The sequence below is a fragment of the Hirundo rustica genome, chromosome 2 (genome assembly GCF_015227805.2).
Source record: "Hirundo rustica isolate bHirRus1 chromosome 2, bHirRus1.pri.v3, whole genome shotgun sequence".
Lineage (NCBI taxonomy): Eukaryota > Metazoa > Chordata > Aves > Passeriformes > Hirundinidae > Hirundo > Hirundo rustica.
The window spans coordinates 102,991,228-103,018,947 of record NC_053451.1 but is presented as its reverse complement, the minus strand read 5'-3'; positions in this window follow the sequence as shown (position 1 = coordinate 103,018,947).

Genomic DNA, 27,720 nt, shown 5'->3' with positions numbered 1-27,720 from the left:
TAGAAAGCACTGACCAGAATTCTCATGGAGGAGCTGCTTTCTCCTGATAATGAGAAAGTGGACAGAGCTCCGGGGTGTTTGTCAGACTGAGCAATGGTGTGGATGAGACACCCAAAGTGCTCTGCACTGCTGACTCCTGCAGCCTTGACCTCCCAAACCTGCGCTTGGCACAGGCAGGGGGGACTGGCATGTTCAGTTCTTTGCTGAGAGTTAAGGCTTGAGAGCAACTAGTGTAACAAAATGTTTTTAAGGCAAATGGAAAAAAAAAATTTTTTTACTTATTTTATGCAGACAGTGAGAACACAGACTTTTCCATTCTGATAACATCGGGGAGTTGTTCTGAGAGTACCAAGCCCTTTCCAGGCTAGGTAAGAGACCTTCACTTTTAAAAGAAACCCCAGTATGATAACAGTTCCTTGCATACATATTTCCCTCCCATGATTTTACACTGAATAAGTAAGAGAAAGAATCCTACAGCCAGGCAGAAGTAGCTGATATATCCAGGGCCATGCTTTCTCTCCAGTGCTGTTTATGTACATCAGTTTTTTGTTTGTAGCCCTTAGTGTAAGATCTCATTTATATGACACTGTTTTATCTCCTCCCTTTTATTGGCACTGATGCTGGATTCTGGGTGGGAGCACTCTCCTCTCTCGTCATTCTTGCAAGGCCCAATGATAATAATGATGTGTCTGGTGGTGGATGCTCAGGGCTCCAGCAGTGATGGTGTGGGTTCCCTGGAGAGCAGAGCAGAGCAGAGCAGAGCTGATGGTGCCCTGGACAACACAGCGTCTACCCCAGAGGCCATCTAAATCTGCTGGCTGGTGTGCTTGTTTGCACTCCCCTGGGTCTGCCCTGGGTGTCAGCATGGGAAGGGCTCTAGGCAGCCTCAAACTCCCTGGTTCAATGAGGGACCATGGACATGTCTCCGGGATGCTGTGGGCAGCTTGCCTGGCTCCTCATTTCCTTCCTGCCAGCCTGCAGGCTGGGACTGTTGGGGTTCCCAAGGGGATTCCTGTACTCCCCTCTTGGAGTGCCCCCAGGTGAGGAGATCTGCTTAGGCTTGGGTCATGTTTGGTTAGCATCTGGGAAGGTTAGAAAGGTAATTATTTTATTTTTATTTCCTCCCCCCAAGATTTCATCTCCACTAGAGGGTCAAGGCCAGGGAGGAGACACCTCTGCATGTCTGGTTCTCAGGGCCTTCACCTCAGAGCTGTTTTCTCAACAGTGCTTCATCAAGGGTAGCCTTTGTCTGGGCTGGGATAAAGGCACTTCCATAATTAAGTTAGCTTAACCACCACTTGGGAAACACAATGTTCACTAAACTCATCCACAGCCAGGCAGTGACGAGGATCGCATCTCCTCTGCAAGAATGGAGCACACGTCAATTATCCCCAGAATTTCAAAGCTGCAAAACCCAATAGTTTCCTTGGCAAAATCTGCCAGGCATGACATGACTGCTACTTGCACTCCACACATTTTCTAATGCAAAGGATTGGACAACCTCAAATACCGATTCCAAGAATAGCAAGGGCAAATGAACTGCAAATTACTAAATTCCTTTTATTGCTGGGAGCTACAAAGTAATTTAAATTAGTTTCAGTCTGAAGTGAACTGTGGGGCAAGCTGGGAAAATTATATAAGTGGTGACATTTTACAAACACCTTTTATGATCACTTAAAGAAAATATTTCACCTCACACCAGGGTACTTAGTAGTCTTAGGAAAGATACGTTTGTAAAAGTTCATGGCTTTCTGTACATGCATACATGCAGCACATTTAAATGCACATGTACACACATACGTATGCTTTAACCTATAATGGAAACTGAATATTTTTCATTCACTTAGCAACTAGCCTTTGCAGGGAAAGCGATAGGAACTCACCCCAAGAGAATTTACATTTTTATGGAAAACTGCCATTAACATTAGACTTGATTACATAACATTCTTTACCTCTTTCCCACATCCTCTGATGTAGGTGGGTTTGCTAAATGCATAGGTAAAATAATGATCTTGTACATTCTTCAAACAGTTTCCTGCTCCAGGAACTACTTTTGGTTCTCCATTATGGTTTTGATTAACATCCTACCTGTGACTTCTGCAGATCGGCGCTGGTTTGCTTCTCCAGGCAAATGAGAGAGGGGAATAAGCTCCAGCACCTGGCACTGAATCCTTGCAGCTGGAGTGAAGAAGTCATAAAATGCACTGCCTTTTAATGAAATAGGATAGAGGGAATAGATGCTTCCCCTGTCTTGCAGCATCACTGCAAAAATAACTCAGCCATGCTGAGTGGTGTTGGCTGCACAAGCTCTACATGTCACAGCTAGAGCAGACACAAAAGACAATAAGAATAGTAATAATAATAATAAATAAATTAAAAAATAAATAAAACCAGAAAATGGTTGGAAATATTTCATGCTGTCATGATTTCTTTCAATGAAGGGAGGTTAAATCTCCAGCCAGCCGAAAAGCAAAGGATAGGATTTGTCCCTCTTACAAATAATGGATCAGCAACTGCAAACACTGGATGCAATATGTAGTTGCAGAAAGCTTTCAGTCAAGTGGAGATAATTTCTTCATGGAACAAAGCACTTTCTGCGACCTCAATGTCCTAAATGTAAAGCAATACAGTGCTAGTGTCATAGAAATCAGAGTGCTGCCGGGTGAATGGTTGAATGGAGTGAGGGTGTAATTTCAAAGGGGAATGTTGAGGGTGATGGAAGTGGCATGGACTAGCCCATGCTTTATTGGCAGTTTTGTGTGCATGTGTGTGTACAATAATTTTGTCTTTCCTGGGGTCTGAAATTGTGCAGTTTCTGTGCTACTCCTCCCTGTGTAACTCACTTGCTTTCCCTGTCTGTTATCTGGGCTGCAGGCAGATAAAGATGGAGATGGGTGGGAGGAGGTGGATCAGTGCCTCCAGGGACTCCTCCTGGGAGGGGAACAGGTCTGGAAGCAAATTTGAAACAAGCAGAGGTGATATTAGGAAAAAAATGTTAGCGCTTGAGTAAGTACAGGATGACCTCCATGGCTGTCTGGAAGGAGATGGTGGGGGTGTGAGGCAGCTTTTCCTAGGCTGTCTCTTCTGAGAGGTTAGACAGAGCTCTGGATCACGACATTAGAGGACATCCTAGTGGAGTGGGTCACAGCTTTGGCCCTCACAGGCCTAGGGCTGCTGAGCATCAACAGGGACTATGAACGGGGAACTCCCTTCCAGCTGGTCCTTAGCTGGCCCAAAGGAAGCCCAGAAGCTTTCTGAGTTAAGACCAAATAAATGAAGACAGCAGAGGATGATGTGCTCCAGAGGCAAAGGGGGCCTTGGCTCACCACATTATTGCAAGGTATTATTACACTGTATTTCTACTAAGTAATAATATTAGTAACACGCAGAGGGTCAAAGCCTCAATTTTTCCCAAGCAAATGTCTTAAGTCAGGAGTTCATAAGGAAGCAAAGATAAAGAGATGAAAGAGCTATGGAACAGATGAATGACTAGACTGGGAGAAAGGTATGAGGAACTTGGAAGCCCAGGTGAAGAGGAGGAATCACTGGGATTAATTTTAAGAATATAAAGTTACTTTATCTTAGGTGGAAAAGAAAATAGGGATATTTGGATAAGAGTTCAGTTTTTCAAGCATATGTGAGTCTTTTGCACCAACTGCTATACAGCTGGTGTGAGAAGGATAAAAAAACCAGTATAAAAGACCAATTTTCCTTCTCTTTGAATGGGCCTGGCACATATCATGAACACAGAATCATAGCATTAATTAGGTTGAAAAAGTCTTCTCAGATAATCAAGTCCAACCAGTAACCCAACATTGCAAAGTCCAGCACTGAAACTTCACCTGAGCTACCTGCATCACAGAGGATGATGTCAACCCACCAGAGTTACTGTCAGTCTTCATGTCCAAGACACAGCAGACATGCTACAATAAGAAATATGCAAGAAGATATGAACAAAAACATACTGGGATGTCCTCAGGGCACAGCACATGTCCTAAACCTGCCCTCACCTCCACCCTGACCCCAGAGTCATCATGCCCAGTGCTTGCAAGCAATACTCTGCCTGTGGGTTTGCAAAGCAGCAGCTTTGTTCTGGTCATTTAAGACTAGCAAGGAGATAAGAAGAGAGAAAAACATTATGAATATTTTTTCTCAAAAGATACTAGTGATAGAAAACGTAGACCAAAGTTATCTTGATATCTTGCCACAGGCGTAGTAAAAACAAATACTTTATGCTTTTCTGCCAGCTCTCCTCAGAAATACAGAGCCTTTGAATTCACCTAGAACTGACTGCACAGACAATCTTACTTTTAAAGGAGTCAAATTGCATCTAACTGAGCTATGGTTGAGCTGGGGCTGAGCTCAATAACCTATAAAAAACTGAGCTGATAAGAGACAGCAATTTTACAGAGTAGCCAGCTTTCACTAACTGCAAGCTGAATTTGTGGTAATAATGGCAGAATGGGAAAATGTCATATTACAACTTCAATGTCCAGATCCATTTCTCTGCTGCATGTTATAATACTCGAATTTATACTGTTGTTCTTTTTTAAAAAACCTGGTGTATATGAGTTTGTTTTAATAATGTCTGTGCACGATATCCTTAGTTTAAATTCCAGTACCAAAAGTCAGTGAACAGATAGTGCAATGATAGTGTGTTTAGTGCTGAAGAGAATTATTTTATGAAGGGAAAATCTAGATGCACATCAGAAGAGGATGCAATCAGAGAGAGTTACTTCCAGATGGAACAGACCCTTTGGGGTTGACAATAGTGGGTGGCTGGCAATGAATAATTTGATGGACTGAGTCTCCTGTTACTACCTGTGGATAGTGAAAGAATGCTGCAGGTCCTCCACATACACTTGATTATCTCAATAACATTGCAAACCTTAAATTCAGAGGCTCAAGTGATTTCAAACACTGTTCTACAGGTGTTCAATATTTGAAAGCTGCAAGGTAGTCATCATTACCCAGAAACTGTAGGACATTATTTCTGATCTCCTGATTCCTGCTACACTGGTATTTCAGCAGGAAATTCCTGTAGGAATAATTTTTCCCTAGTCTTTAGGCACATTTTCGAATACAATTTCCATGAATGCCCATGCCAAAAAAGGTGCTGTATGAATAGGGAACAGGGCAAACACAAGAGAAACCATGACACGCAGTTCTGTTTGAAGCAATCAAAATTCCTAGAAATTCTTTATACAGTATGTACAATATTTCACATTAAAACATTTTGATTTTTTTTTTAATATTATTACCTGCTTTACTGCTGCATAGCTATACTTATGCACTGGACAGATAATTTTGAAAGGCAGGACAGCAAGGGGAAATCAAACAGGTTGGAAAGAGTTAATGCTCTCAAATAACACTCATTTATTGCTATTGTGCTTGATAGAAATGCTTCTTGCTTGCTTTCTGAAATCATTACAGCACACTCACACATTTTTGGGTTATTGCACCTGCAGGCCAGGTAGAGGCAGTTATTTCTGTGCAGCTCAGTGACATGATTCATAGTTCAACCTGATTTGGGAGGCTGAACCTTCTGCCAACCAACCTTTTCGGTGAAATCTTATTCTTCCTATTCTTGATTTTATTTTCATGCCCACGCTGTCCCATGCAGGACTCAGGTCAATGGAGGGGAACCTGGATGCCAGTCCCAGGGGCAAGGAGAAGTGGGGGGAGGGAAGGCATGGCCAGGTGGGCTGGGCTGCGGTGCCCAGCTCAGGGACAAAGCTGTGGTCTGCTGCAGGTGCCTTGGTGGGGTTAGTTTGTATTAAACAAAACCAAGAGGTAGCAGTAAAAGGGCAAGCTCAAAAGGTTGCAGATAGAGGTCTGCCTTGGAGTCAGTGCTGCCCTGCTGAGCTCCTGCTCTCTGCTTCTGAATTTGAATGTCATGATAAGATAAAAGCAAAAGCAGGTTTGTATTAGGCTGAGCAAACAAAAAGAGAGCAGGACTTTTCCATTTAAAATCCCAGCCAATGCAAAGTGTCTAATTTCCCCTACCCTTTCCAGGCTGCAGCACAAACTAAGCTATCTCAGCACGGTTGTTGACACCTACTGAAATAAAAATGCATGAAGTAATCTTTGTGAAGGTCACAGTGACCTTAGTGCTTAGCACAAAATTCTCACTTAAGCTGGGGTTTCTGGCACATCCTTGTCTGTAGCTAGGGAACCAGGCATTTTACTCGATAGAGACATGATCTTCCCTTGGCTTTGCTCATTCCCAGCCCAACTTGGCTGTGCCAGAAGTACAGTTGGGCTGAAAAATGGCTGCTGATCAGACAAAGCAAATTCAAGGACATGGCTCAACGCAAACGCTGAGAAAATGCTGCATCACTTTCCAACAAGTTGAACCAACTTGGGCTTCCCTCTTTGCCAAATTAAATAAGGATCAGTTGCAAAGAAATGAATTGAAGTGCATATTTGCTTGAGTGAAGACAGTGGGGTAGCAAATAAAGGGTGATTTCTAAAAGAGTCTGGAGATTTTGAATCACAGCAAGCCTCCAGGAACTTGAACTCTGCAGGTCATTTCAAAAACTTCATTGTAATGTGTTTCTCTAACTGTGGTAGGAGTGAGAACAGCTACAAAATTCTTTAAAAAGAAAGAATAATTTTGAATGAAGCATTATAACTCTAATATTAGCATTACAAGTACACTTAGGACTACCCTGAAATATAAAGTATTAGTGATGAGGATTGATATCAGTGTCTCTCCACAGACATTTTTCCATTCTTCTGAATATCGTGCTGCCATTAATACCCAATACTACCAAAAACACTCCTAACTCACTTTGCAGCACTGCAAAAAGACAGTGTTTTAGAGCAAAAGGGAAGGGGACCTGTGCTCATAGGGCCTGTGCATGTTATGAAACTGCCTTTTGTGGCCTCCCAGCCACATCCTTGCCCTCTGCCGCCCAAGCACAGAGTTCGGGGAAGAAGGCTGAAGGATGGCAAAAGATACGCACAGCTTTTCCTGCATCCCAAACAACAGGACCTGAGAGGTAAGGGAAGGCTTCTCTATTGGGTTTTAACCCTTTCAGAGTAGATGAGGTGTTATGAAAAATATGTGCAACACCCTCTTCAAACTAGTGTTGGATATTTTTAGCTTATTTTTTAAAAAACACTATATGGAAAAAAAAAAATCTTCATCTCTCTTCATATATGCTTTAAATAATGAGCCTGAGTCATGTCTGCAGCTCTTCACCTTAGAAAGGAAGTATTTAACAAAGTCACATAAAAATGTAGGGTATTGGGAGGTGTTAGTAATTGTGATAAAATCCCATTAGAGTGACAAGCCAGTATGATGTAACAAGAGAGTTGTACAGTTAAACACAGCCAAATAACCCCAAAGCAAAAGAAAAACAGGCTTGCAGAATGGAGCATGGCACAAATGAACACAAACAACAAATGCAGTAATGAAAGCCACACGTGAAAAATCAAGAAAAGGGGCTTTTTCCCAGGTGCAGCATAAAAAGGAGGGGGGAGAAACTCTGTTTTGCAGCACAAAGCCAAGAACCACCTTAGTAAGGGCACAGCATCTACCAGGGCCCTGGGTCAAGGCAAGAGGGTCCCATCTGGCCAAAATATTGATTCTGATAATCAAAGTGTTATTTTCCAAGTCACCACAGTGTCAGTGCAGAGAGATAAACCTGCATGTGAGAATACTGAGAATACCACCTGACAGCATCTTGGGATCATCTTCATCAGGTCAAAACAAATACCTTCTCAGGCCAGGCAAGGTTTCCCTGTTGAGTTTGAACATCCAGGAAAAAGAATGCCATACTGGCTGATAAGAAAGAATGGCTGAGAAACAAAACCCCAGATATTTTCAGAATGTATAACTTGGTGTTGAAGTATTTGAAAAACCTTTCTTTTATTTGTGTGAATTACTTTACCAAACTGATGGCGAATGTAATTAATTGATCAAAGCCATTGCTTCTGTGAATATAGAGCCATGTCACTAAGTAAGATGACACTGTTTTCACAGAAAAAGGAGACTTTCCACAATTACAGCCCATACCTATATTGGAAGGGAACTGAGGCATCTTGTCAGCAAAATACTCCTTTTTTTTGGTTTGAAAAAGGAAGTCTTACCAGCTACGCTAATTAACATGCAATGAAGCTTGAATGGGTGCCAAAGGATCTACAGTAGCACAGTGAACAGTCAGAAAACTCAGACAAGAACTTAGTGTTCCTGCCTCGTCATGCTTCTTTTCTCCACGTAGATGGACAGACTGAAATGGGCTGTGTGACCTCCTTCTGTCAGAAACTATTATTCATGTTTTGCCACTAATGCCCCTGGCTAGTTTGGCTGCCAGCTCTTACACTAGGAAAAAGAAAAGTCATCAGGTCCTTTTCATCTCTCAGGACTGGCCACAGCCAAAGGCCTGGAGATAAAACCCATGCTCAGTGATGGAACAGCAGGGCCAGCCCTGGGGTCCTGCTGGAGATTGCAGTGGGAATTGCAAAAGGAATCTCAGTGAGAAGTGCATTGGGAAATGCAAGGGGAATCACAGTGGGAATCAGAGTGGAAATTGCACTGGAAATTGCAATGGGAATCACACTGAGAAGTGCACTGGGAATTGCAAAGTGAATTGCAATCACAGTGGAAACTGAACTGGAAAATATTCTGGGAATTGCATCGGAAATCACACTGAGAATTGCAAAGGAAATTGCAATGGGAATCCCAGTCAGAGTTGCCCACCTGCAGCAGGGGAGCCCATAAAATCTCTTGGTGTGGCTCTGAACCTTTCCCTCCTGAGGGAAGGGGACAGCATATGACTTCCTGCAGCACCTTTGGCCCCAGGCTGGTGAAACTGGAGGGCAGCTGGCACCACGACTGTTGTATTCTATTGAAATGGTTTATCCTAGTTTCCCCTATGTTCTGTATGTCAATGGTTTACCCTAAGTTCTGTGTACGCCCCTTTGTTCCCTATATGGTCATTCCCCACCTCTTGTTCCGGCACCTTCCCTATCAGTCACCTAAACCCTGCCTACCCTCCCTGTCCATTATTGTAAACCCTAGCCCTTTACCCAGAATGTTCCATGTTCATCAAACCTCCCTCGAAGCTCTATTGGACTAGGCAATGCAATCCCTCCCACACTGCTATCCCATTGGTTTCCTCAGTAGTATTCTCCACCCTTTGCTCCTCCCTAGCTGAACCTGATTGGTTGTAAGTTTGTATCTGCCCCCCCGTTGTTTAAAACCCCCATGCGCACCAGTGCTCTTCACCTTTTTTCCCTGTGGACCCCTTCACAAATAAACCCTGTGGATTTATCCCAGCAAAAAGATCTCTCCTTTTCCTTAATCCCAGTCCTTGTCGTTGCCCAAGGACAGCAGGAGTTTTCCTTGACTCCAGCAGGCTCTGTGAGTCCTAAGGCACTGCCATGGGAACACGGTTCCCCACTCCTGTTGCAGCTCCAGGGTGCTGAGCTATCCCGATAGCCCCGTAGAGCAAAGGCGCTGCGACACACGACGAGCCCCCATTGCTGCCAGGGCTGGCAGGGCAGCGGGGTGGCTTTGGCCAGCGTCAGGGAAGCTCTGTGAGTAGGGACCTGCAGATGCTGGAGGGCTGCCCTGTGGCCAAGCCACCCTGGGGGGGCAGGGGACCCCTCTTCATGGGGGCTGGCAGCTCTCCTCAAACCTTGCTCAAACCCTGCATGCCTGGCCCCGCATTAGTTACTGCCTGATCATCTGCATAAGCAATCAAAAATTAGTTTAAAAATTCAGGCTGGATACAGTTAAGCTTCCCATTAAGCACTGGATGTGTGGGAAGTGGGGTCAGGGCACTTTTAAAAGGTGGTTGGGTTGTTTGTGCTACCTCCTGGTGAAAGTACATAGTCTGAGCAGGAGTTAAAAGCAGACTTTTCTCATGAATGAGGATGTTTATGGTCTGGCATCTTGTGAAATTAAATAGAGGCCTATGTGCAGAGAAGAGATAACTTTTGATGCTGCAGCCATCTAGGACAATAGAGGACTCCCACATTTGAGACGCTAATTCGCTCCCAGTGTTCCCAGTAAGGACATGTTTATCTTGTTTTCATTTGGGCTCTGAATCAGGAAGGTAATAAAAAAAATTAACTCTTCTGAGTGTTCTTGCGCTTTGTGTGTTTTTGCAGGAATTTACAGACACCTGAAAAGGATATTTGCAAAATGACCTATGATCCTTAACCCGTGGTACACACAATAAATCTGCCGCCCTAAGCATTGCCAGCCTTTTTGAATGAAAGGCTGCATTATAACAACACATGTGTATGGCTACAGGGCTGTATATCTTACTGGACCTCATACTCCAATCAACGTTTAAAAATAAAAGGAAAGCAATATAAAACTATCTACGCATAAATTCTCTTGCAATGATTTGGCTTTCCCTTCTCCCTAGCCCCTTTCCATCCTGACTGTTGGCCTTATTATACAAAGGACAGTAATAAACATCCTAGCTAAAGCCAATGAACTTTTCTTACACGTAAATACCTCCTTGGACGATACCAGGTATGACCAAGAGGAGAGTAATGACTTCTTTTCTCCATTTATTCCATGTTAATAAAATTACTGGTCATCAAATTGTAGGCTTGGATGTGATAGATTCCCAGTTTGTATCTGGACACTAAAACAGACTTAAATGGGAGAAGAAACCAGTTAGAAATTTTAAAAAGAAATATGTTTACAAACACTGTTGGCTCAGGGTAGCACTACATGAGTATCTTTTGATTAATTTTTTTGATTCATTCTTTTGGTTCACCAGATGATCTGAAGAAGAATCCAAATATAGGGCCAGATCAACTTTAAATTATTTTTACTTGTTGTTCCTCACCAAAGTAAAAAGAAGAAAATATAATTTTCAATTTCAGTAAAACAACCTGAAATATAACATGCTGAATTTCATTCATTTCACAAAAGCTGAGGGAGTAAAAGCTGGATTCACAAAACTTCCTGCAAAATTTCTTTGTGCCCAGTTCAGCTCAGGGAGCAGCCAATATTTCTTGGAAACCCAACCTCACATCCACTGTCTGCCTGAGAGGATTCAGCCCATCCCCTAGGACTGCAATCCAACCATTGGAATCCATGAACTCCAGGATGAGCTCAGCCTTTTCTACTAAAGCCTTCTTTGATTAGTGACATGAATATTCATTAATGCAGAAAACAAAGCACTTCCTAACTCATTTGTTAGGCCCCTCTAAGAAGGAGAAGACCTTAGTAGGTTGTCCATGCAGCAGGTTCTCCATTAATAATAATAATAATAATAATAATAATAATAATCATCTAGTTGCTGATGTGACTTTTACTCTCTTACTCAAAGCATTAATTTCTTCCAGTCTTTTAACAAAATGAGCAATACAGTGCACCTGTCTTCCCCTTGGATGAGTTGAGGGCCCTTTCATATCTATTCCTAAATCTGGCTATAAATCTGATGAGATAACATATACACATGCAGCTATGACGCTATTTCTCTCACTTGTATGCAGAGATGCATGCACTGGATGCCTTGAAATCAAGTGCTGTAAAACTACAGTGAAAAACAAAGGGAAGCCCCCAACATGTGCTTTCATTTGATATCCCTGGGTTGTTATGCTGATATTTTTTATCTGAGCACAATTTTGACATAATGTTTTAATTCTAAAAACTAATAAACCAATGAATTATTGTAAATTGCCTATAGAATTTTTTGAAAAATTTAAACTGTTTTCATTGGAGACCACTGATGATTTTGTTTTGACTATCCAAATATTTTGCATATTCCAGTATTTAAAATAATCTCCTTGTAGAGGGAGGCTTCAGTACGGCAAGAGGACTGACAATTGACCACAAATAGTTGTAGTTTTTCCAAATGTCTCAACATTTCCCTCTCAAAAAACTTGGTGGCAATAGTCAGTGTTTCCTATGAAACAGTCTGTTTCAGACAAATTCTGCACATTGTGCCAAGAAACCATGCAACCAAATTTTCTAGCCAGCTGTCAAGGTGAGGCAAACTATTTCCCAGAAAAGTATGTGATGGAAGAAATAAAAAGAAACCAATCATACAAGCAAATACTGCCCATATTGAGCTGTACCTTCAGAAGGTTTGGCCACAGGACAGAAGAGACATCCTCATGTCCTCTCTGGGATTCTGGTGCAGCAAGGGCTCACTGCCCCACCAGTTACTATAGAAGAAGTTGCTGCAATTTGTGCTTTCACACAGGGGTGAAAGCTGACAGGTGCCTTGCAGGGCTTCAGGGGGTTGCCTCAGGTCCCTGCACAGATGGGATCCCAGGGGAGCACCCATCTCACCTCCAGCCTTTGCCCCTCGGTGCACTGGTCTTGCCCTGGCACTTGTCCTTGTGGACAATTGCAAACCCACCCCCTTTCTCCCTCCTCCCCCCCTCCCTTCTCCTCCTCCCCTCATCCTGATTTTGAGGCACACACCTCCAGATGGGACAGGTTTCATGCCAGCCCTCCTTCCACCAGGGCCATTTAAACTCTGTTCTTTAGACAGTGTCTCTAAACTTTAGGAAGGAGAAAGCAGGGGATGGGATGGGATGGGATGGGATGGGATGGGATGGGATGGGATGGGATGGGATGGGATGGGTGGTCCTTCAGTGCTGGCCAGGGGGGTGCAGTGTAGGGGCTGGGCAGAGCACCCAGGGGTGCTCCCAGACATTGCCAGCACCTTCCTCATTTTCCTGCTTTGTTAAGAGAAGAGAAACAGCTGAAGAAACGTCTGCTGGAAAATAAAACAGATGAAGAGATTTCCAGCCTCCTCTCAGCTTCCCTGCAGGGTGAGACTCTGAACGCTGGGCCAAGAAGGCCAGCAGCGTGGGGAGGGCTGCCTGTGTGCAGCCCCTGGGGAGGGAGCACTGCTGGGCTGCCCTTCCCAGCATGCGCTTCCCAGATGTGCCGCATCGGGCACGTCAGGATGGGGCTGATTTACTGCATCTGTACAGGCCATCTGCAGGGTAGGACAGAGCCTGTGTGATAAACATCCCAGCCATGCTGGCCTCATGGCACGTGCACCGCAGAGATGATTTATTCACAAGGCAGTGGCTCTCTGTCCAGCATTTCTGGATATCCAGCAGAGACATCATGCCAGCTGGGCTGTTGGAAAAATATCCAAAATCCTCAGTCCTATCTGTGCAACATTTCCAGGCAGAAAAATAGCCATATGCACAGGAAGCCGCTGCAGCACTGCTGTCGCTGTCAGGCTGAAGGTGTACGGCTGAGACCTGCAGCTCCTGCTTGCATAAATGGCTTGCTAAAACCATTGAGGAACCTCACTGGGGTCCTTGACTGCCAGATTTACATCCCATGTGTTTTTTCTTTCCCGGCTCAAGGCATGCATAACTCACTAGCAAATGTGGCTTGACAATGGCAGACAGAGGAAACTGCTATGGGCCAGCTGTTATTCGGCACAGCCTCTGCTTCCCACCCTAATTAGGATGAGGCAACACCCCAAAAAGCAAGGAAGCTAACAAAGCAATCCAGGAGAGATATAGCAGACAGTGTTGTCTGTACGGATCCCTCATCCCATCCACAGCACTGAAAGGCTTTTTAAAGCTAGTATTTTAAAATGCTGCAGGGTCCCAGCTCTGAGCGGCCGAGGATGTATTGCTATAATCGTCGGGTGGATGATTCACGGCTTTGCACTTACACCATTAAAGGTAGCATTAGCACCAGGACCCTTTATGCAGCAACATTAGTGAACGCTGAAAAACATTCCTCTGAAAGGGCTTTGTCACCTTCCCTTGGTCGTGAAACAGTCTCTTACACCAACCCCGTACATTTCAATTACTGTACGCTGGCATTTCTACCCCTTTCCCCAACTCATAAAAATCACAGCCAATAAACACAGATCACCACCTGAAGGAGCTGGTGCTTTCCTCCCACTTTAATACACCTACCCATACTTCAAAGAAACCTGATTCTCATATCGGCAATGCCCAGGCTGCCTAGTCCTAGGCAAGGATTAGCCACGTATGCACTTGGAACAATCTGCTCTTAGTTTGCTTTGACATGGTTTTTATCCCTCTAAATCACACTCAGCCATTTGACCTGACAGCAGACTAATATGTGACCTGTTCAGGGGAAGGAGGGTGGGGAAGGCAGGAGATTTTGCTCTTTTCTTGTCCAAATTGGAAGAACCCTGCATCTTGCCAGGTGAGCTCTTGTCTCAAGAAGATGATAATTCCCCCTTTGTTTCCCAACGGTAGCTATATTGCTGTATTTCAAGATGGCAAGATAATGGCGATGACTTCAAGGCTCCATAACAACAAGCTTTACTGGAAACTACCAGGGGAGAGACAGGGACCACTGAAAATACAAATAACCCTGCAAAAAAGAGGGCAGCTAACTGGCAGGCACTAGTAACAGTAGAGGCAATGTAAATACTTCAGTGCCAGACCCATCATCAGCCTGTCTCTGTTTTTCAGGGGGCTCTGGCAGGATTTCCTAGGCATCGATGCGGCATTGATTTCACCTGCCTGCTGTGCTAGCAGGTGGGGAGAGAGGGCATGCAGGAGTCAGGGAAGCCTGGCAGAATCCCAGCTGGATTTTTCTCACTCTGTCCCAGCATTTTACTACTGGAGAGCTGGGATTTAGGCAATGCCAGTGCTGTGGAGCAGGAAAACAAAAGTAGCTTTTCATTCAGGGCTCTTGCGCAAAGCAGTGGCACTTTAAAACTTTCCAAGTGTTGCATGCATGGGAGTTTAGCATGTGACTCCCATTAAAGTCGGTATGAGTCATGTGGCAAACAACCCCAAACACTTTGAAGATATACTGCAATTTATGTTTTTCTGATCTGTGGGGGAAAAAAAAAAAAAAAAAAAAAAAAAAAAAAAAAAAAAAAAAAAAAAAAAAAAAAAAAAAAGACAACTATTGTGGACTGGGACTTCGAGGACAGCTTTTCCAAAGCAGTTCTCTTTCTGTGTTTGCTCCTAGACATAAATCATAGCAGGAGGGAGCACAATCATGCTGTTAATTGGTGATGGCACAACAATGACTGGGCAAAGGGGAAAAATAGGTGTGAAAAAGAAATGCTGGTGAAAATTATATATTGATTCCTTAAGCCTTGTACTAAAGTACTGACCAGAAAGAAAGCCAGGTGGATTTAAATTCAATACAATACAAAAGCTTTCCATGGAAAAGCTGAGGTGTTTAACAGAAACTGGAGGGAAGGTGTGCTCTTGGGTTTGGATCAGTGCCAAACATTCCTAGAAAGATAGATAATCCAGGGAGCTGAAGGCATGTGGGCCTCAGTGCCCCCTTCCCAGATGGTCACATCTAGCAGGGCCACTTAGCTTTGGTGCCACGTGTGGGGCTGGTGGTCCCACTGCATTCTCATCCCTTTTAATAAGGATGGAACCCAGCCCATGCTGTGTGGCTAAATGAGACCTCAACCTTTTCACAAGTCCAGGCTTGATGTTCAACTTGGAATTGTCAGAAATATGTTCCTTCTCGGTCTCTGCTGTCACTGGTGGGCTAAGGGACAATGCCTCAGTCAGAAGAGTGCCTGGGATGTCTCCTGCCCATGTCCCATGCTGCAAAATCCTCTGCAGAGCCATAAATCCTGTCCTCCAGCTCTGCTGTTATAGAGTGCCAGCAGAGGCAGGCAAGCAATGGTGCTGTCCCCTCTGTGACACTGTGACACGCTGCTACTGACCAGCACTCCTAGGTGGACATCACCTTTGTGTACCCAGCCAACATGTTCTGGCACCTCTCAAGAAGCTGACCCCATAGTGCTTCTCAAAAAAAAAAAAAAAAATTAGTTTTTGCATCTTGCTGGCCCCTACGGAGTGACTATAAAAGGGGATGAAGGATTTATCACTGCAGCGGCAGAATGGCAACTCAGTGTGCATTAAATAACTACAATAGAAGGAGACAGGATTTGTTTTGTTGAATAGTAAGTAGAACAAATGAAAAATTCACTTTCTAGTGAGAAATATGCACTGACTGGTGTTAGATTTTATGGATAAGTGGGGAAAAATGTAGGAGTGAGACATTTTTGATACTTCCTTGATATTCTGCTTTGACAGTTTCAGAATAAATTGTTTCAATGCATTATTTTGAGAGGATATTTTTATTCTAAAATTCACCTGAATTGAGAAATAATGAAAAAACAATCATAGGTTATCCTGAAGAAAAGTGTGGGGATTTTTTCTTTTTTTAACTTAGTTACTGAACTATTGAAAAAAAATCCATTCAGGTAAGGCTGAGCAGAATCAAGGTTGATAAGAGACCTTATAATGTGACTACCATTCACTCATGTCCCTGCCTGGCATATAAAATGTTTTCAGGAAATTAAAACCTCCATAATAGTGTAAATGGAATATTGCCTCTCTGTACTCACCTCCTCTAACATTTATTTCTCATTTTATCTTTGCTTGTCCTTGTCTCACTTTTCATCTTTTATATGTGTGGGATTCTTTTATAAAAGATACTTTGTTCCCAGGCAGAAAGCACAAGGCAGGTGAGAAGCAGCATCCAAGAGAAAATGCAGTGCTGCACTACAGCAAATTCACCTGGATTAATTTGGCTGTAGTTTTCTTGGCTAGCAAATTGCATCTGCCCAGAAAGTAAATGCACCTCTCTGAGGTTTTGATGTAACATCTACCTTTACTTCCACAGCAGACGAATTCAAAGAGCCAAAAATCAAGACTTGTATTTTCCCATCCCAGATATGCATCTCTGCACACTGAACTTCCCAACTATTTCCATGACAACAGATTACAGACTGACACTTTTTTCCTCCATTGGCAGTGAATTTATAAACCAGGGATTTATGAAGTATCATTGTTAAGAGATGCATCAGGATGGGAGAGACATGCCATGCGTTTCTGCAATAACTCACGGGCGGCTGTCAGGAGTGCTGGGGTGCTCTGTGCAACACCATGGTTCACATTCACACATTAATATCACCCGCTCATGCTGCAGCTCCAGTAAGTGGGGAGCAGATCCAGCGTGCTGTAAATCACTCACTATACCCTGGCTTTTATGCTCCTGTAGTTTTATTGCTTTCCTTTAGCTGCTAGCTGTTGTCACCAAACCAATTAAAAGTTTACTTACCACCCCTGGGTAGGGAACATGTGGGTACTCACCTCCCTTCCCAATGCTGGGATGTGGGGTAGGCTGTGGGATCGTCTCCAGCCCCATCCCAGCAGCAGTTAACAGCCTCTTCCCCTGTGGCTCTCCCAGTGATGCATCCTGGGTTCTGGGCTGACATGTGGGTGTCTTGGGGCTACTCCAGAATCCAAATTATTCCCAGAGCTCCTTTCTAGCTCTTGCCACCATGAGCACAGAATTATAGAATATCCTGAGTTGGATGGGACTCAAGAGGATCACCAAAGTCCTGGCCTTGCATAGCTTGTCCCCAAGAGTTCACACCATGTTCCTGAGAGCATTGTCCAAAAGCTTCTTGAACTCTTCCAGGCTTGGTGCTGTGACCACCTCCCTGGAGAGCCTGTTCTAATGCCCAGCCACCCTCTGGGTGAAAAACCTTTTCCTGATATCCGACCTATACCTCCCCTGACACAGCTTCATTGCTGTTCCCTTGGGTCCTACCACTGGTCACCAGAGAGAAGATCAGTACCTGAAGCAAGCAGGAAGCAAAGAGCAGCAAGCAAATAAGGAGCAGCAGCTGGAAATCAGCCCCAAAGACCCTCAGTGAGCAGAGTTGTGGCCCTGACAGCAAAGTCTCATCAAGGCACAGGAGAACCCCAGGGCACGGGAAGGGGGGAAATGATGCCTTAAGTTTTAGCTTTCATGTTTTTCAGATTCTGTGCTGCCTACAGGTGTTGTTCTGAGTCTCATATTGACTGCTAGTAAGCTCTCTTTACAGAGTAGGCAGACAAAACAATTAATTTTCCTGCTGAAGACCAAGGACAACGAGTACAACTTTGAGGCCCAAAAGCATAAACAATGGTGGACTGAAGAGAGAAACAAGGACGGGACTTCATAATCTGAAGCTGTAATTGGACAATTAAATACCAATATGCAAATGGACCAAAACTTATAAAAGTGTGAGACCTCATGACCAGTTGTCCATTTTATGACCATTTTTAGTCCACCTTTGGTGTAACCCTGGTCAGGCTCTTGTCCTGCCCAAGGTGTACCCTAAAGGCCTTTCAATAAATATCTACTTTATTCTCTTAGCTCTGTCCAGTCTGTGTTTCAGGTCAGCCTTCCCAAGGCATCACCCAGATATTGAAGGATTAGGGCGCCATTAGCCTGGCACATTTCCACAAAGCCCCTTGGTTCCAGCTCACCTATGCAGAAAAACAGTTCAAAGCATGAAGAGAGGGTTCAACAGACCTTGTGAGAAAACCAGCCTCCTTTAAAAGCGCTGGGTTGATTTGTAGTTCAGCAAGTTCATGAGAAGGATTGTTTAAAGCAGAAGAAAAGGTTTAAGGTGCAAATGCCTCACCCCTGAAAACAAGGGTACAGCTCCTGATTATGTCACAAGTATTTTTTCCAATATGGAGAAATATTAATAAGACCTTCAATGAGTCCATAAAAACATTAGGATAGCTTTAGTCCCCCTTTTTTAGTAACTATTATGCTTGTACATTTTCTTAATGGAAGTACAGAGCAAGAAAAGTGCTTTCTTATGAAGAAAAATGAGGAAATGGCTGCTAAAAGTGGAATACTCAAGGATGTGAAAATGCGGTTGGCTCCTCCATCCGTGTGAAGAAATGTGAAGGAGAGTCAGGGGAGAGTGAACTGCCAGGTGAAGGAGACTTGAAGAGGGAGGGCACAGCTGAGACATGTCCATGACGCTTTGGGGAGAATTACTGGATGTTTCTGCATTACAATTTTTCTTTTGAAAAGTGACAAAACTAATGTAAGGAACCCCCATTTTTGTAGGATTTTCTCTTGCCAATGAACGCTTATTACCTTCTCTAGGTCTTCTTCTATCTGATTACATTAATGCTAGTAATGCAGATTCTGTCTTCAGAATCAATTAAGAGACAAAGGTAACAATCTTACTGCTAAAATCAAAGGATTTTTTTTTTTTTTTTTTTTTTAATTCTGTCACAGTCTTCTTTGGAAAGAGTACCTTAAGTCCAGAAATATCAAACTAAAGGAGAGCCTTTAAACTGATTTTTGCAGTTTTCTTTCTCACTTTTAAATTCTTTTTAAAGTACATTCAACAATGCTGACTAATAAGTGAGGATGCAGTTCCCATGTTGACACAGCACTCACCTACACAGCTGTTGATTTTTATTTGCCTGACACCCTCTCCTCCTGCTGTTCCTGCTATCTGCAAACCTGTTGGGCAGAAAAGCTGCATGAAGCATTTCTGAGCCTTTTCCACTCTCCTGAAGCAGCCCTTGCAACTCACTCCCCATGCAAAGAGGGGCATGGGCAAACAAAGGCTGTCTGCCACAGGAGCCAGGGGCAAAGCACTGCATTCCTGAGATAATTCAGGTGACAGCAGGGAGTACCCAGGCTGTCCAGGTCCCCTGGATGCCCATCTGGGAGGACAACAGAAGAAGCAACATGACCTAGGGGCAAATCACCAGTCCCAGTAGCAGTTCAGCAATACAGGAGGAGGAAATACCATCAGTTCTCTTCCTTGTACCTTGGGAAAGATACTGACAGCGTTTCACAACACTCTGGAGACCCATTGACATTTCCAGATCTGCTATTCAATTGTCACCTGAGCCCTTTCCACAGGGTACCAGGTGCTTTTGCTAAGCATTGCTGCTGGGTTTGAGCCATATATCCATAGCATACAGAGGTGTCTGCCATTTTCCAGGGCATTTTCCCAGCTCAAAGCCTCCCTTCGTGGCCCAGTCAAACACGGGGAGCTGCACAGTGCCCAGGAAGCATTGCACATCCCACAACAGCCATGACAGAGCCAAGTGCCCCATGGTCAGGGTTGGAGGGCTGTTCATGGGAGGGGAGACAAGGAGGGATCAGTTACTCTTATGAAAGTAAGAAAAAACGCAAGAGCAGGACCCGTCAAGACCACCGAGGCAGGTCCCTGCTGCTGCTCCCCAGCACAGCTATCCCCATTCCCTGAGCACGTCAGCTGCCCCCAGCCCAGGCTGCCAGAGAGACAGCAGTGGGGCCTGCCAGGGCTCCAGGGATGCACTGCACGACACAGGTGACCACGCTAAAGGCAAAAAAGGGCAGGCAAGGTGACACAAGCTGCCCTGAGCACGCGGGCACTTTCTGGGCTCAATCACACCAAGCAAGTGTACATGTGCTGGTGTGTCCCGGTGTAGGACACTATCCATAGCAGTGCCAGCCCCAGGATGCAGGAGCCAGCAGCACCCAGCAGCAGCAAGAGCACCTCACCAACCCACACAGCCTTCAGCTCATGTGCACACCTCCTGGAGAAAGCTGCACCTTCACTGGCAAGGCTGACCAGTCTCTCCCTCCCAAATATCCACTGTTTCCGTCCATTACAGGAGTTATTTAAGTAAGAGGAGTGGTAGCACAGCCCTGCACAACAGCCCAGCTGAGACTGTAGCACTGGGTGGGGCCAAGGATACCATGGAAGCCACACTTCTATATCAAATCTCATTTTCTACACATATGCAGGAATCTGGGATATGACATCCCAGCATGTATTTATAGTGCTCTCCCTTCCTTACACTCAGTCCCTGGGAATCAGCTGTGTGGGCTGCCTTAAGAGCAGGATACAGCAGTTGACTGCTGCTTTTGCCTGTGGCTCAGACTTCCAGAGCTGACCCTGTCCCATCCAGTCCAATAGAAATGGGTGGGAGGGTGTCCAGCAAGGTCTATGAACAAATACCCAGCTCTGCCAACACTTTCCATGGGTCCTGACATCACAGAGGTGGCAAAGCCTGGCATTGGGCACTGCCAGTGGCACTCAGCTCAGGTGTGTTACTTGCTATGCAGCAAAGCCACCCTTGCTTCCTCAGGTTTGCTGTGCAGAGGTCACGTTAGTGTGTTAGACCCTGGCATGTGCAAGACTCCAACCATCTCAGCCTGCCTGCCCCTCCAGCATCCTCTGCCCTCTCAAGACAGCCCAGAACCCTGTGGCAGGGATGGTGGCCAATGAAGCACTCAGACCTTGCAAAGTGCAGCACCTGCAGATCTATTAAACTTTGGCCCTGGGTTCATGCAGCGAGGTGGGATGAGCTCAGCATGCTGCAAACAATTACAGGGAGGTGGAGGAGAGACAAGCACCGCTCAGCTCTCTAGCAGTCAGCAAGCAGATGGCTCTCTCAGCTTGCTTCGAAATAGAGCTCCAAGGCACAAAGGAAGGCCAAAACCCATCCACCTTTCTGAGAGCTGGGCTCTGAAAACCTGTGCTTTATGCACTTCTGTTGTATAAATCTCAGACTTGCTCACTTTCCCACTTCCAGACCCCTAAGCAGAGCTGAGGCAGGTCCCTGCAGCCCCCTGGTACACAGAGCCCAGCTAACACATCCCATCTGCAGCAGTGAATCAGCAAAATCCATCAGTATTTCCCAGCAGGATTTTGGCACCTGCTCACAGAGTGAGTCGGCAGCCGAACCTGTTATTCCCCACTACAGTAATAATAAGCTTGCATTTTCACAATGCTTTTCAGGGGAAAGTTTCCCAAAGCATTTCACAAACAGCAGGAAGCTTAGAAAAAGGGATTGTTCCTGCCAAAACCTGAAGAACAGCCATTCTGTTCTGGAAAACAGCAACTGCTAAATAATAGAGAGAAACAACACAGAGCTTTTTAGGAAGCAAAAACAAATGGTTGGAGGAGTGTAGAAAGACATCCTGGAAACTTAGCTACTATTAATTTAAAAAAAAACCCTCCAAACTGCAGATATGTAACTGTCTTGGATTTAATTTTCATTTCAAAAGGCTTCCTTTTGTTATTTGTGTACCAGTCATAACCAGGCTCCTGTTTCTTTGGAAGACAATCAGCGATCCAATTTCTGCGTTTACTGAAAATAATCCCAATGCTGAAGAACATTTAGATCACTTAGATGTCCTCCAGTCAGCAGAACAGGCAGGGTCTGACAGAGGTACAGAATGGGGTTGCTGGGGTAATTTCAGAAGCCGTAGCAATTATCTCTGAGTGCTCACACAGTAACAGGGAAATCTCAAAGGCACAGCAGGGATTGGGTCCAGGTTAAGGTCTCTGATGGTAGGTCTCTACATCAGAGCTGGGTGCCTAAATTTCCATTAGTGAAGATCCAGTCAGTGGGGGTGGGGAGCAATGTGCCTCATTGTAAAGGAGGCAGCATGGGCAGCTCAGATTGATTCCTTTCCGGATTATGCACTGGAGTTTAAACTTGGATACCTTGTGCCAGTTTGGACTCCTTGGGAAGTCCAGAGTGTTCAGATGAGGCTGACATAGGAGACATGGCCAAGGGTGCCTTTCTGGAGTGGCAGCAGGAGGAGGGGTCTAGACCTCATGCATCTCAGGGGACAAGGGACAGCCCTGTTTACCAAACTCCCTCCCACCTTGGATCCCTCGCACCTGCAATGGGAGTGCAGAAGCCTCATGCCCACGCAGATACCAAGGTGTGCACGCCTACAGCTCACTGCCTTGGGCTCAAACTGCCTTCTGGCCCTCAGAGCTGCTAAGCCAGAAACAGAAGGACCTCAGAGCACTGTACATGAAAGACCCTGTCAGCAGGAAAGGGCAAGGAATATCCAAGCTCCAAATGATCATGTGTACTTGACAGCTTAAGCTCCAAGTAGGTGATCACAATGGTCTGGTGCATAGAGAACAGGGATATCGATGTACACAGTGGAACAGAAATTGCTGAAAATACTGCTGGGTTTGCAAGCAGTGCCTTCAAATCTGGTAGAAAGCATTCAATCAGCCTATCATTATATATTTTCCACTGAATTTAATTTCAATAGTATCTCACTGCACCTTGTAGGGAATGTTGATTTTTTTTCCCTTTTTTAGGAAGACATTCTGCACCTGTGTCTGTAACAGTCCAAGAAGAGCCATGTGAGAACACATATTGAATGCATTTTTGTATTTCCTAGAGATTTTCAGATTATGGTTATCAAATCATGGGTTATGATTTAATTACTTTTCGTGGTCTGACCTGCAGAGTTCTCAAACATGAGAAACACACTCCTTCAAAGACTCAAGAAAAAAAAAAAAAAAGTTAAAAAATAGTATCTTCTGTAAGGGTTTCTATAAGCCCTTCTGAAAGAAATCCCTTGCACATCCCTTGTGCTACAAATGGAACAAATCTTATTGCTCAAGAAAAAAACCAGCATGATTTATCTGAAATAAAATTCCAAGTTCCATTCAGAGGCAGGAGCTCCATCCTGAAATGCAGAAGGGGGTTTCCATACTTTTGTGTACAATTTTCTTATTTCAACAAGACCTTGCCTTATCTACTTGCACTAGATAAAGTACCTGGGAAAAGCTGTTTAATTCTGACAAAATGTCAAAGTATGTTTTTGCAAAACAAAGAGATTCACAATGAAATGTGTTCTGTCTTTTATTTAAAATTCTTTATTGACATGTTCAAATATTTAAACTAATCCCAGGGAAGAAGGGGAACAGAGATTAGATACCAAATTAATTGATTGGCTTAAAACAAAGACTACACTGAAAAAAAATCCCCGTCACATGCTGCTTTGTATGTCTGCTTAACTTGTGTAAATAATTGCAGACACAAGTAATTGGCCTAAACCACTACCAACCAATAGCAATAGTGGAAGAGCAGGATCTCTCAGAGATACTGGTTTGAGATGACATCTCTTTCGCAAACTGCCTGTTTTTTCATTTAGCAGAATCACACAAAAGCAGGTTTATCTTAAATCTCGGGAGGTCAGCTAATTTTAATCCATCCTCCTGTCCTCAGGCTGGAGTGAATATCCATTACTGAGCGACATGTGTCTTGTGTGGCACTAAACCACTCCACAGCCAGTCTCAGCAGCCCCTGCCAATTCTTAACAATCATTGCATTTAACCTAAATCTCTCATGTTGCAACTTAAGCTGATAATTTCTTGTCTTGCCTTTGGTCATGTTGAAGAAATGAGCAACATCCTACTTAGAGCAAGTTTATACACATTTTAAGACATTCAAGATTACTGTATTTTCTTCAGTATCCATTTTCAGGAAACATTATTCAGCCCTTCTTTCCTTTCCTTTCATCCATCCCTCCCTTCCAGCCATCCATCTATCCACACACCCACCCATGCTGAATTTCCCAGATGTCTCACAATTTTCTTTTTTTGGTCTTTGTTTCCTCTATAATGTATCTGTCTTTCTTTACCTGAATCTCCCAGGCCTGGAAACAGCTGAGGTCTTGCCACAGTCAGGTAGAAAGCTATAATGGTCTCTTCTGTCATGTGTTAACAAGACACAGAGCAGAGATTGTTGCAGCTAAGGAGCATCACTTGCTAATGCTTAGATAACTTATCAGTAATTAATTTGTTTTCATTTGATATAGAAACTGCAGGTTTCTCCTGCAGGTGTGATATTTTTCATTGTTTTTGTTTAGTGCCATCTATTGATTTAAAATAAGTTTGTTAACCAGACACATATCTCCTTTTCAAGGGCACCATTTAGTTCATGTCTCTCTGGTATTCTCTGGTGAGGGTAGCATGTAGAAATACAGGAAAAATTGTAAATTGGTCATCTACTACAGCTAATGTGCGTTTGCTTTGCCAACCACCCTGCCAAAGAAAGCCATCAGGTGGCTTTCATGCAGTTCATTTTGAAGAGCGGTAGGATGGCTGGCCATTAATGCCCTACTTTTCCTCTATTCTAGCATCATGAAGTGCTCCAAAGGAAAACTGTGTGTGTTGGCTTTAAGGGCACTCATGATCAATGATGAAGAGCTGGGTTTGTTAAGCCCTTCTTCTCAACCAGCGAGGCTGAGGACCTTTATGCTGTTTTCCTACACCCAGGATAGACACTGCCACATTGAGGCTCTTGGCTGTTTTGGAGGAGAGACTGATTGTTGTTTTCCTTCAGACACAGTCCATCATGCACTCCTAATCCACGGTAAGAGAAAGGCCAGGACTGGGCGAGCCACAGTGAGGTCAGACATCTTCCCTGTGTGCTAGCTGGAAGAAACATGTACCTCCATCTTCCTTCTCTCCATTCGGTGCATGTCTGGCTGCCCACTCTCCATCTCTAGTGTTTCCCTTATAAATCCTTTGTTCACCATTCACCTTGCAGCAACAGCCTGGTTCCTGCTTTGTGGCTGAAGGTGCCCACTGCTTAGTATCTAGATGCCTGAGGTTCTATATAGTACTACAGAACTCTGCATAACACAAACACTAGCTTGACAATCTCGTGAGGCCTACTTCAAGTGCCTTGAAGAAATTAATTCTGGAAATAAAAAAGTGTAAAAAGACTTAATCCAGAAGCATAGGAATACAATGATGCTTTGGCAAAGAATCACACAAGCACATCTGGGAAAATCAAAGTCCAAGGCAAGACTAATACTTGCACCTTGTGTGCCTACTGTAATTTCAAATGGCTTACAATGTTTCTACTAGGGTGTATTTTTGAAAAAGATAGGGCTTTAAAAAGTGATTCCTGAGGAGAGTCTGCTGGGTTATCCATGTCTCTTTCTGCTGAGTTTTGAAGCCTTGGACCTCATAAGAATATCAAAATTTGAGATGGCAGCTATAATGAATATCAGGAAGCAGTTTCACACCTTTTGGAGGGGTGGAAATGATAAAATGAGTCTTTAGCTCAACTGTCTAATGAAAAGTGTAATTCCTTTATCACCTTCTAAAGGTCAGTGTAATCCCCAGAGTTTTCAGCTTAACCCATTAAATTTCAAAATAAATTTTCTTTCTTTTAGATTTTAAAATCCATTCTGAGGAAGAAAACATTCACCAAGTACTCAAAACCAGAAGCAAGGAATGAAGTATAGCTTTGTATTGCAGTCTTATAGGACTCAAATCTGTTTTCTGTTAAGTTCAAGCAAGAATTGAATCCTGCTCATACAAAATAAAGGACTGTGAATTGTAGGCTTTTCAGTGTTGTCAAGCAGCTTGGCTGTAGCAGGCTTAAGGGCAGTGTTTGCTTGCACTGTGGTGGTGAGGCATTAGATGGAAGAGCTGTGGTCTTGCTGCTCTAGCAGGGCAGGGAATTAGCCCACCCAGCCCATTAGACAGGAGATTTATATCTCAAATGAACTTTCCCATCACCTACCTTCTTCCCCTCCCCTGAAGCAGATAGCCATTTAAGCATAAAAAATAATGTAAGGGAGAGAGAAACATTATGATTTAACCCCTGGAGGCACTTACTTTCCCATATGGCATAAAGTGCCTTGGCAGTCACTTAGACTAAATACCCACTAACAAGAGGCCATGCGAATCCTACTCGTCATGCTTTCTTTTGCATTTCCAATTAAAAACCTGATGGGATTCCACAGCCTGATAAATTTTAAGGCACCCTTTCCACTGAGTGCATAGGATCAAGACAGACCAACCCAACCCACTCAGATGGCAAACAACACCTTGAGCTGAAGCCACCAGACAGTTGTTCTTTGTAGAGTGGCCAGTGGGGTTTAGGATTGTTCCTCCTGAGTGCCTGAGTGCCTCTCCAGAGAGCCTGCAGTAGCAAAGATGTGATAGTGTGGGTGGTGCCCGGGATAGGAGAGCCCAAAGTTCAGGGCCTCGCTTCACTTGGTTCAAACAAGAGGCTTGAAACAAAGGATGCATCTATGCTGTGCTGTGGAGAGCCCCTGCCCAGCAGGATCTGCCTCACTGCCAGAAAGGGCAGGTTTCACAGCTGTGTCAATAGAAGGCTGCACCCAAACTGCTGGCCCTGCTGGGCAGCAGGGCTTGCCAAGGTAGGCACATCAAACGAGCTTGTGTTTGAGAGAAAGGTGTGCCCAAGGCGGCATTTCTGACTGACTTGGTCTAACTTATCCTCATCAAAGTGTCCAAAAAGCAGAAAGAAGCTCCACTTTTCTCTAAAGATTAGTGTTTGTTATCAGCTGAGATGCCATAGGGACAGTAGGACCCCAGCTGGCAGCCCAGAAGAGCAAAGGTCACCCACAGATGTGTTGCCACATCTGCCAGTTCCACGTGGATGAAACTTCTTTAGACACCCGTGGTTTGGCAACTGTACCAAGCCCTGATTGATTGCAAATGGTACCTTAACTATCCAGTTCACTTAGACCTGTGTGACAATTTCAAGGGAATCACACCTACTGTCTCCGTAGGTACTTTGGATTATCCCCTTTAGGCTGGCTTTGGTGCGCCCTATAGCTCATTCCATCATAACAGCTAGAAATTATCTCAGTCTCCCAGGCCATTGTCCTGAACAGGCCTTTGGCTGTTCTGGAGCCCCTCCACAGTTTGGGCAGAAATTCCACCTCAGAAGTGGCATGTTTCACCTCTAGAACTTCTGTTTCAACCAAGCAACATGTTGGAAAACTACCATCTGGATTTCCCTGAAGATCTTTGAGAATGACACTGATTTTTTTAGACATTACTGCCCATGCTGAGATTGCCGTCAGGACGAGACCTTCATCCCTCAATTTCTCCCTTCACCATGTTGTTTCAGAAGGACAGAGGAGCTGACTACAGGCCTGGGGTTTAGTCTTTTCAGCTGCCCCTTGGCTTCTCCTGTGGGGTAGGGGTAGGGTGGGGAGAGAAGGCAGAGACACTGGCTGCTTCAGCGGACGAGGGTTTCCTGGAGAACTGTGAGGGGGACTGAGCAGAGCACACAGCCAAGGGACGTGTTTGAACAAGAGCTGCCCAGAAGGAATGATGCTCATACTGGCATCCTTACTATAATACGCAAGAAGTCTGCATTGTCCTTTTGGCTGTAACCTGAGTGTTAGCG